The sequence below is a fragment of the Pteropus alecto genome, unplaced genomic scaffold (assembly GCF_000325575.1).
Source record: "Pteropus alecto unplaced genomic scaffold, ASM32557v1 scaffold224, whole genome shotgun sequence".
NCBI lineage: Eukaryota > Metazoa > Chordata > Mammalia > Chiroptera > Pteropodidae > Pteropus > Pteropus alecto.
The window spans coordinates 5,896,755-5,906,430 of record NW_006436289.1 but is presented as its reverse complement, the minus strand read 5'-3'; positions in this window follow the sequence as shown (position 1 = coordinate 5,906,430).

The following is a 9,676-nucleotide window of genomic DNA, read 5'->3' as shown; positions in this document are numbered from 1 at the left end:
TTAGATAATGACAGACTTTCCAAAAAGGTCATATTTACTGATCTCTTATGGTTAGAGACTTTTTATGTGTCTTTAATAAATGCTTCCTTACCCCAAAGTCAGAAATGTATTTACCTGTATTTTCTAATAAAATTTGTAAAATTTACTTTTAACATTTAAGTTCTTAATTTAGCTGGAGTTCATTTCTACAAATAATATGAGGTAGGGATCAATATCATCTTTCCATATAAAAACCAGTTTTCACAAATCCATTTATGGAATAGTCCCACCATTCCCCATTAATCTATCATCTCCTTCCTTCTAGTCTCTTTAAATGTATTCTATTTTTTTTTCTGTCTTAAAAACATCTAACTTAAAGATACCACCTTTTGATATTGTGTAGAGTTTATATCTAGATTATTGTAGACATACTTTCTCATTTTTTTCTTTGGTCTTTGTTACATTTTGAAAGACAACACCAAGTGATATTTACCTGGATATTTGATTATCTTTATTTCATATATCTCTAGTAGCATTTCCTGGATTTTCTTCCCTTATTTGAGTACCTTTTCCAATACTGTTTTCAATATAGGTCTTTGTGTGACAAATCTCTTGAGGCCTTATATACCTGAAAATATTTTTACTATACCTTCGCATTTAAATGACCATTTGGCTGGACATAAATCTAAGCTCAAAGTTCTTTTGTCTTTTCAATACTTTAAAAATATTACCATTGTCTTATTGCTCTTAAAAAGTCTGAGATCCTAATGATTTTTGTTTCTTTACAGTTGATCTACTCTATCCAAAAACTTTTATAATCTTATCTTTGCTTATAAAAACTTTAATTTCATTATAATATTAGTAGGGTTGGTTTCTTCTTAACGCTCTTATTTGGTACCACATAAATATGAGGTCTTTCATCTTTAATTGTGGCAAATTTACTTCCATTTCTTCAAATAGTTTCTCTTCTCCATTTTTATTTTCTCTCCTCCTGACACTCCTATTATCTGTAACTTGAAGTTTGCATTCCAATTCGATCTTCCTTATCTCTTCACTTTTATTTTATAATTTATTTTTTCTTCCCTGCTTCTTTTTATAAGAGCTTCTTAACTTGATCTTTCAGCATACTAATTTTTTTTAGCCATGTCTATTCTACTATCTAACTCATCTGTTACGTTATCTCTATTAGGTATTATTCATGCCAGTATTTCATGCCTTGTATTCTTGACTTTGATTTCCTTATCAATTATTTATTATTCTTATTTTATATTTGTTAACCATCAGATTTAACATATTTGCTTCTGGTGGCATCTGTAATCCAGGTTGTTTTCTTTTTAAGTATTTGTACTCAAGATATCTCATTACTTTGGCCTGTGAGTGTATACTTCTCTGATGGTATCGGCTATTGTATCTGAGTATTTGGTATGAGAAAAGACCGAAGGGCAGATACCAGTCTGTGTTAACATCCAGTGAGATCAAGGAGAGGGGAAGAAACAATCCTAGGAAGGAGAGCTCCAAGCACCAGACTGCCATAATTAATTGCTCAGGATGAGTATCATGCACCAAGTTATTCTTCAGGTCAGGGCTCTACCATGAGGCCTACCCTACCCTTCATCCTTCAAGGAGAAGCGGCCTTAAGAAGGAGGTATTTCTATCTAGTAATTCACCAGCCCTAGGGGCTAGACAGAGTTAGGGGATGGGAGTGAGTAAATGATCCAGGTCAGTCTATCTTCACCAGTTTTCCACACCCTAGCTTCCATTCTGCCTTGATTATTATCCTGGAGGACACATCCCAGCAGTCTGAGCCTTTATTGATAATTTCCATAGAAATCTCTTGTCCTAGGCTTCAGATGTACACACAGATACACACACATGCACACACACACACACACACACGCCACACTAGTTCAAATGAGGCTTCCCTATTCCCAGAGATTTCTGTTTTGTACCCCCCGCCCCAATTATTTCCCAGTTTCATGATGGTTTTCCTCTACATATCTTTCAAGATTCATCTTGAGATCAGCTGCCAGCCCATGGTAACTATCTTGGATAAATTGGAGGTTTGACACAGGTTTATATTAGACAAAATTGTGAAACAAGTATCCCCTAGGACCATAGTTGCAAACCAAGACTCAAAATCTCCATTACAATGCTTACCTACTTGAGCCTCCCTTCCCCACTGTCAGCCAAAGGTCTCTGTGCTACTCCTTGCTTTTTTGGAATTTCATTAATGGATGTTTATATTTTCCCTGTGCAAATACCTACTTAACCCAATCATGAAGCTAATGGGAAAAAATTGGAATAGCAGAGAGGAAGGAGACCTAGAGACTCTTCAGGTAACCAAAGTGCATTTTAATAGTGGTTTTTGGAAGGCTATCACATTTGCTTTGTTTAATCCAAAGGAATCAGCTTTATAGAAAGGAAGTGTAAGGCTGTTGCAGAAAACGTTTTATTTATTTTTTTATTTTTTAGGTGAAGCAGATGGCAAGGACCTTGTCAGCTTACAATCCCTTATTTTATTTATTTTTTTACGCCTACAGCACCTGGTCTTCCTAGGTGGTCTCTTATCTAAGTACTAACCAGTCCCGACCCTGCTTAGCTTCTGATCTCAGACAGGATTGGGCTTGTTCAGGGTAGCATGGCTGTAGACTATAGGAAATGTTTTAAATATAATCTTTCAGCTTTCAAAAATCACTGTGTAGAATCACACATCTATACAATATCATAATTTCTATTAATGCTTATAAGCTAACAAAAATAGTTGTAAGTAAACTTATCCCATTTCAAGTCTAATGGGTCAAAATGCACTTCATGATTTAGTATATATGGGACCTTATGTAATATGTCCTAGCATTGCTCTTTTAAGCCCATCCTTTTACCTCCACTGTTACTATTCAGTTAGAACATTTTCAGCTTCTTTCCACCTCAAGATATCAGAAATCTTTTTACTTTCATTGGTAAATCTCTGCCTACATCTAGTCCCCTGACTTACTCCTACTAATTTCTCAGATCTCACCTTAAATGTCACTTCCTCAGGAAAACTTCTTGACCCCACCCCCCAGACTAGATTAAGACCCTATGTTATGCAATCTCATAGCATACAGTACTTTCATTTTAGAGCATTTACCATAATTATAATAAACTAATGAAATATATAGAGGGGAATAGGTATAATATACTGGAAAACAGAAAATAAAGCATTTTGATTCACTTTTAGAACAAACATATGTTTAAAAACTAATTATGTTCCAGACATTGGGTTAAGTAACTGGGAATACAGAGGGGGAAGAAGCAGATGATTCCTCTTCACTTTAATCACCCATTCTTGAGGACTTATCACTTATAACAACATCTAACTCAAATACATTAGCATAGACATGATTCTTCTCAAGATCTTTCATGCCCCTTGCTTTCTTCTCATTTACGCTCCAGACTCTTGAGCCCATCCATTTTCTTATCAGTTTCTCTGCCCCTTCTTATTTTTACTTTCTTTTCTATCCAGGCTATACAGTACTTGTTTTCAGTAATTTTCTTGCTGAATCCTCATCTTCTTTGCCCCTTTGACATTCTGTAGAATCCACCCAGCAAACTCCAGCCCTGCATCAGTGTGACATCCAGGCTACCAAACATTATTGCAAAAAGTCCCATGACCATGTGAATTGGTATTTCTACCAATTCATAGTTTTCTTGCATCAATTGAACCTTCTTGGAGCTTCTTATTGCCCAGCAAATTTTCTATGTGTTCTAGTCAATATTCTCTCCCATTCTCATAGCAGATTTTTCAAACCTTCACAATTCATCTAACGCCTCCTATTCCCCCACTCTCACAATCTGCGGACAATCTGCTTCTTACTTCACAGAGGAAACTGATGCCACAGGTGAACTTCCTGCACTGCAAACTCCCCACTTACCTGCAGCCAAAGCTGCCCTTGCTTCCTTCCTCCACCCATATCAGAGTAAAGGAGGCAACTCACCTCTCGACTAAAGAGTCCCTAGCATTCTAGATTTCATTGCCTTCTATAGATGATCTGTAATCACCTTTATTTCAATCTTTTCCTCTTCTGGCTCTTTGCAAAAATGCTCAACTCTCCACCAATTAAACAAACAAACAAACAAAACAGACTTCTCTTGACTCTGTATCTCCTCTTATCTTCATTCCTTCACAGACAAGTTTCTTGAAAGAACTGTCTATACTTACTTTTCTTCACCACTTCCCACTCACTCATTTGGCTTCTGCCTTCAGTATTCTGAAATCTTCTGCAAAGATTATTAATTATCTCTTCATGCCTAAATCCAATGAATTATTTTCATTTTATCTTGCTTGATATCTTTTCAGTGATTGAAAGTACTCCCACCTTCTTGAAATTCTCCTCCTTTAAACTCTTTTCTCTAGAATTTAAAGATATTTTCCACCCCCCCCCCCCCCCACCCCCTTCTCTTTTTATTTCTCTGACCTCTTCCTTTCCAGGGAGGGAATGCTTCTCTTTATTTGCCCACTCCTATGAGTGCTGAACAAATACTATAGGAATGATTGTCTTCTGCATTTTTTGGAGGGCTGGAGGGAGTGGGAGTTTTCATTGGCTTGTTTTTGTATTTTGTTATCTTTAGGCCAGTAAACTAAGCAAATAAATATATTCCTCAGATTTAGAGACCAGACATAAATGAGAATTTTAAAATAATTTTTACAGTTACAAATATAAGAAATTTAAGTTCAATAAACACTTAAACAATCTAAAAGGACCCTCTTTAAAATCTTATCCCTGCGGCATAGACATAGAATCTTCCTGGAACTCATAGTTTTATGAAAAACCAAATCAAATGAAATGAGTGTTGACCAATAATTGTGGGAAATCAACCTGGAAGATGTCTAATGGAAAGCTTTAAAATCTGGCCCAGGCCTTGCCCTATTTGCCAGTTTACCAATCTAGTCATGAACCTACTATGAGCCACATACTTGTACTAGGAGAGGTGATACAAAGAATAATGACTGCAATAAAGATATAGAGGGTGTGCTGATAGAATTTGTGGATGGCTCAGAGAACTAAAGATTATTTAATGTGATAGATGGCAGAATGAAGACTCAAAATGATTCTGTTATCTGGAACAATGAGCAAAATCAATAAGATGACATTTTAACTATCAGAATTTCCATTTATATTTTTAAAAAATCAATTGTCCAAGAAAATGGTAGCAATAATTATTATTTTGAAAGACCCGAGGGTTTTAGTTGGCTTTAATCTTAACCATGGGCTATGGCTGCTAAAAAGAAATCTTTGGCTAAATTAGTATGAGTAGAGGATCTGGATCAAAGGAGGGTCTGGTCAATGGCCAGTATTCTCCACTGCTTAGACTACACCTAGGCTACTGCATTCAGTTTGGGGAATAATATCTTGAGAACATTGACAAATCAGAGACCAGAGGAGCACAAGAAGAAAGGGTAGAGAACTAGAAACATAGTTTGACAGTGAATTTGGGAATGTTTTGCCTGGAGAACTGAAGAAAGAATATGACAATAGGTACGTGTCTGCTTATTTGTGATGTCTTGCACCAGGGAAAAAAACTAAAACAATGGATAGGAATCGGAAAGCAGCAGCTATGAAGCCAATATGAGACAGTATTTTCTACTGATATGAACTCACCTATATTACATGTAAGACATGTAATGAAGCATGAAGCGTGAAGCATGAAGCAGTAAAACAAGGCTTGATGCCATCTGTCAAGTGTCTAGAGAGTTCTGTATCAGATGGGAAGGTGAACTCATAGGATACTCTCTAAGATCCCTTTCAAACTTAAGATCCTAAAAAGATATATCATCTGGGAGAAGATATAAAAATTTTGAAATTATTTTCAAAGCTTAGAGAGAATCACACGCTCTTCATTTAGAGAAGGTCCCTCACAGCTAAAATTAACCTTAAGAAAAATTTAAAAAGTCCATGGTTACCCATCCTTGAAAATAACTAAAGAAAATATCCTTTAAATTACCTCGATCCTCTAGTTTATTTCCATAATAGTACCTTAAATACAGTGTCACCCACATGTTCATTAACCTGACGGAGTAATTCATATTTCAGGAACACCTGTATTTTATAATAAGCAGCACTTGTAAAATTGGCATGAGTCAGTGATTTGGATTTTCTCATGTACTTTCTGCCTTTCATATAAAAAGCAAAATATTCATTCTAACTTTGTAATCTATTTTTTCTAAGCTAAGTCATCTATTATAAAGAGTTCACCAGTTTTCAATTTAAACTAAATCTAAATCCAGACCTAAACCTTCCGGTGTATTGACTTTCGTTCAGTCTTAAAATTATAAAACAGTAAAAATGTAGACAATATTCACGATCAAGGAAACATATGGTACATATTTTGTTTTTCAAGTTTCATGAGCTGTCTGCTTCAGCAAAATATGTATAGCGCCGTGAGCCATGAAGTTCTTTTTCCTCACATTTCAAATTACTCTTTCATTTCCTCTTTGCTAACTATTCTCCTCATTTCACATTTTTGTTCTAAGTTCATTTTATTCTAAGTTAAGTATACTAAAGAATTCATTCTTATTTCTGTCTCTTACAATCTTTCTCAATTATTTCCATGTATACACTCTTTTGCATTTTGAAGTGTTATCTTAACATTTTTTTTAAATCAACTCAATGGCAAATATAGCATTATTCTCTCAGCATTAGCTGGAATGTTGCATTTTAAAGGTCAAGCAAATAAGAAAACTGATGACTACAGCACTCTGCCTCGGTGATACTAAAACTAGAGATGAAAAAGATGGGAATTGTGTGAAGCCTCTCTTTTCTTCTCTCCCCCTTATCTTCTATTCTTTTTCCTGGGGTGGTGGTAGTGGTGGTGGTATGTGTGTGTGTGTGTGTGTGTGTGTGTTTGTGTCTCTAGAAAGAGAAAAAGGAAAGAAGAGGAAAAATAGGGAGAGAGAAACAGCAGAGGAAAGCAAAAGCACTTAAGAGATATACAGGGTTGAAATTTAACTGAAGCAAAAGCACTTAAGAGATATACAGGGTTGAAATTGGAGAGGGAGGAGTAGGTCTTTTGGATTGAGGAAACAGAGCTGAATCGTGGATTCCAAGGCTGCAATATTCTCACAGTCCACATGTATTTCTTCAGAGTCACATTTAAAATCTACAGTAATGTTCAGTGGCACACCCACTGCATTTCCAAACAGGCAAGTTTTATTTATGACACAGTCCTTCCTACCTCTGCCTAGTCTCTGGCCTCCCTTTTTCTAACCTCTAGACACTCAGAACCCTCACAGTGGTTTACCAAAAAAATTCTGGTCCTCCCTGCCATTCCTTTCTTTCCAGCCCTAAATCAAATCTTACTCCTAGATTCTACAAGTAGGTAGTTGCCCCAACTATCTGATAAAAGTAATCAGATAGAAATGAGTCTTAATTTCTGTTCAAAAGACATACTTTAAAAGAGGAGGCTGTTTGCTCTGCTGGGTCTCTATGTGCATTTTCTGGTTCTTGAATAAGTGGCTTTTCATCAGAGTACCAAAGAAACCCCCAGAGCAATTAGAACACATTAATCTAATAGGGAAAATGTATATGGGAACAATTTTTTTAACTGAGGTACATATGTGGGCTCCTCCTGGTCTGGTTAGACTGAACCCTCGTATACTACTCCTAGAAATCTCATCAGTCTTAAAGCCTCTTCCCACGCCCCTCCTCGATTTTGCAAATAATATAAGTCACAGTAGAATAAAGTATTGCTTAGGGAGAGTGAAGGGCAGAAGCACAGTAAGCAGGTAGAGGGCTCAAGAGCCAGTCAGTCTTACACAAAAAATAGAAAATAAAACAAAATTAAATTAACATAAATTAATAAAATATATACATATACATTGTTTCATTAAAAAATTTAAACTACAGAAAAGTTACAAGAACAATACAATGAACTATCATATACCCTTTTTCTAGATTCATCAATTTAACATTTTGCCACATTGCCTTATCTATCTTTTCTAAACCATTTGACAGTAACTTGCATATACCAAAACCTTTTACCCCCAAATACTTCAGTGTGTATCTCTTAATAAGGGTATTCGCTTCCATAATCACAGCACAGTTATGAAATTCTAGAAACTTAACATTTAAATAATACTATTATCTAATAAATTTTCTACATGTAAATTTCAAATACTCTGAATATATTCCCTTATAGAACTTTGTCAATCCGGGATCACATATTGCCTTTAGTGGCATATCTCTTCAACCCTTTAAATCTAAAACAGTTCCTCAACCTTTCTTTGTCTCTCATGATGCTGACATCTTTTTAAGAGTACAGGCCAGCGGTTGGGTAGACTATTTCTCAACTTGCATTTTTCTGATTTGTTTCTTTGCAATTAGACTCAGAATATGTATTTTTAACAGAGACAATACATAAAAGATAGTGTGTCCTCAGTATGTCATACCAAAAGGCACATCATGTCATTTTATCCCATAATTGGTGACATCAACTTTGATCATTTTGTTCAGGTGATATTTGTCAGTAAAGGTACTGCGTTTATCCTTTGTAATGAACTAAAAAATCCAATGATACTTTGAGACTCTGCAAACTTTCACCCAATGATTTTAACACCTATTGATAATTGTCTGAATCAATTATTACTATAATGGTTGCAAAATTATGATTTTCCTAATTTCATCATTTCTTCTGTGTAGATTAGTTGGGATTCCACTGTCAAGAATTGTCATCTTTCCCTATCCTTTATTTATTTAAATTTTTTAAGAATAAGTATGTACTTTAGATTCTTTTAAAAAATTCATTTCTATCATTATTCATTCATGATGCTCAAATTTGCCCAGATTTGGTAAGTGGAGCTACATTCAAGCTAGCTATTTCCTTTTGACGTGTCCTCATCATTCTTCAAAAATCTTGCTTTCTCTCACAAGATCTTCAAGGGCATTTAATATGTCCCTGCTGCCCTAGAATCAGCCATTTCTCCCAGGAGTCTGATTCCTTTTAGTGGAGAATGGCATTTAGAAACCAAGATCTGGAGGCACTAATATATATCTCAAAATATTAAAAGAACACCTGTTTCCTTGGGTCACCATCCGAAGACTGGTGTGATCTCCAATCCTAACTCTAGCATTTCCTGCGTGACCTTGGCATTTCCCTTCAATCCTTGGAGCTTAATTCTTCATCTGGAAAAAATTGGATTAGATAAGTAGGTATTTTTTTTTAACCTTTCGGGATCATCCTCAGGTATGGGAATCCGATAAAAGCTATAGTTCTATCTCCCTAGAGACAAGTAAGCAAAAATTTGCATACGTTTTAGGGGGTTCGAGGCTCCGAAGCCCATTTGAGGCTACAAATCCTTGCACTAAGTGATCTCTAGGGTCTCTTCAACGCTGACATTCTGTGAGTCTATACGCGAGCATGCTCCTGTCAGAATGATTCCTCAGAGACATCAAAATGTGGAGGCATTTATACAGAAGCAAGATGAAAAAAGAATGCAAAGAAAGGAGCCTGTGAGCAATCCATTGCTCAGCCACAGTTCTTTGCCCGTGCCAAATTTAAGACGCACTGTGGTCACAGGTGAGAGGTTTTGGCGGGAAGTTCCCGGGGTGGGCAGAGAACGACGGTGCCGGTAAAGGAGACAGCAGGCCAGGTCCAGGTCGCTGCATCCCTCCGCTCCGCCCACCAGGGCTCGCTCTTGGCCTTCGGCTGAGAGGCCGAGGAA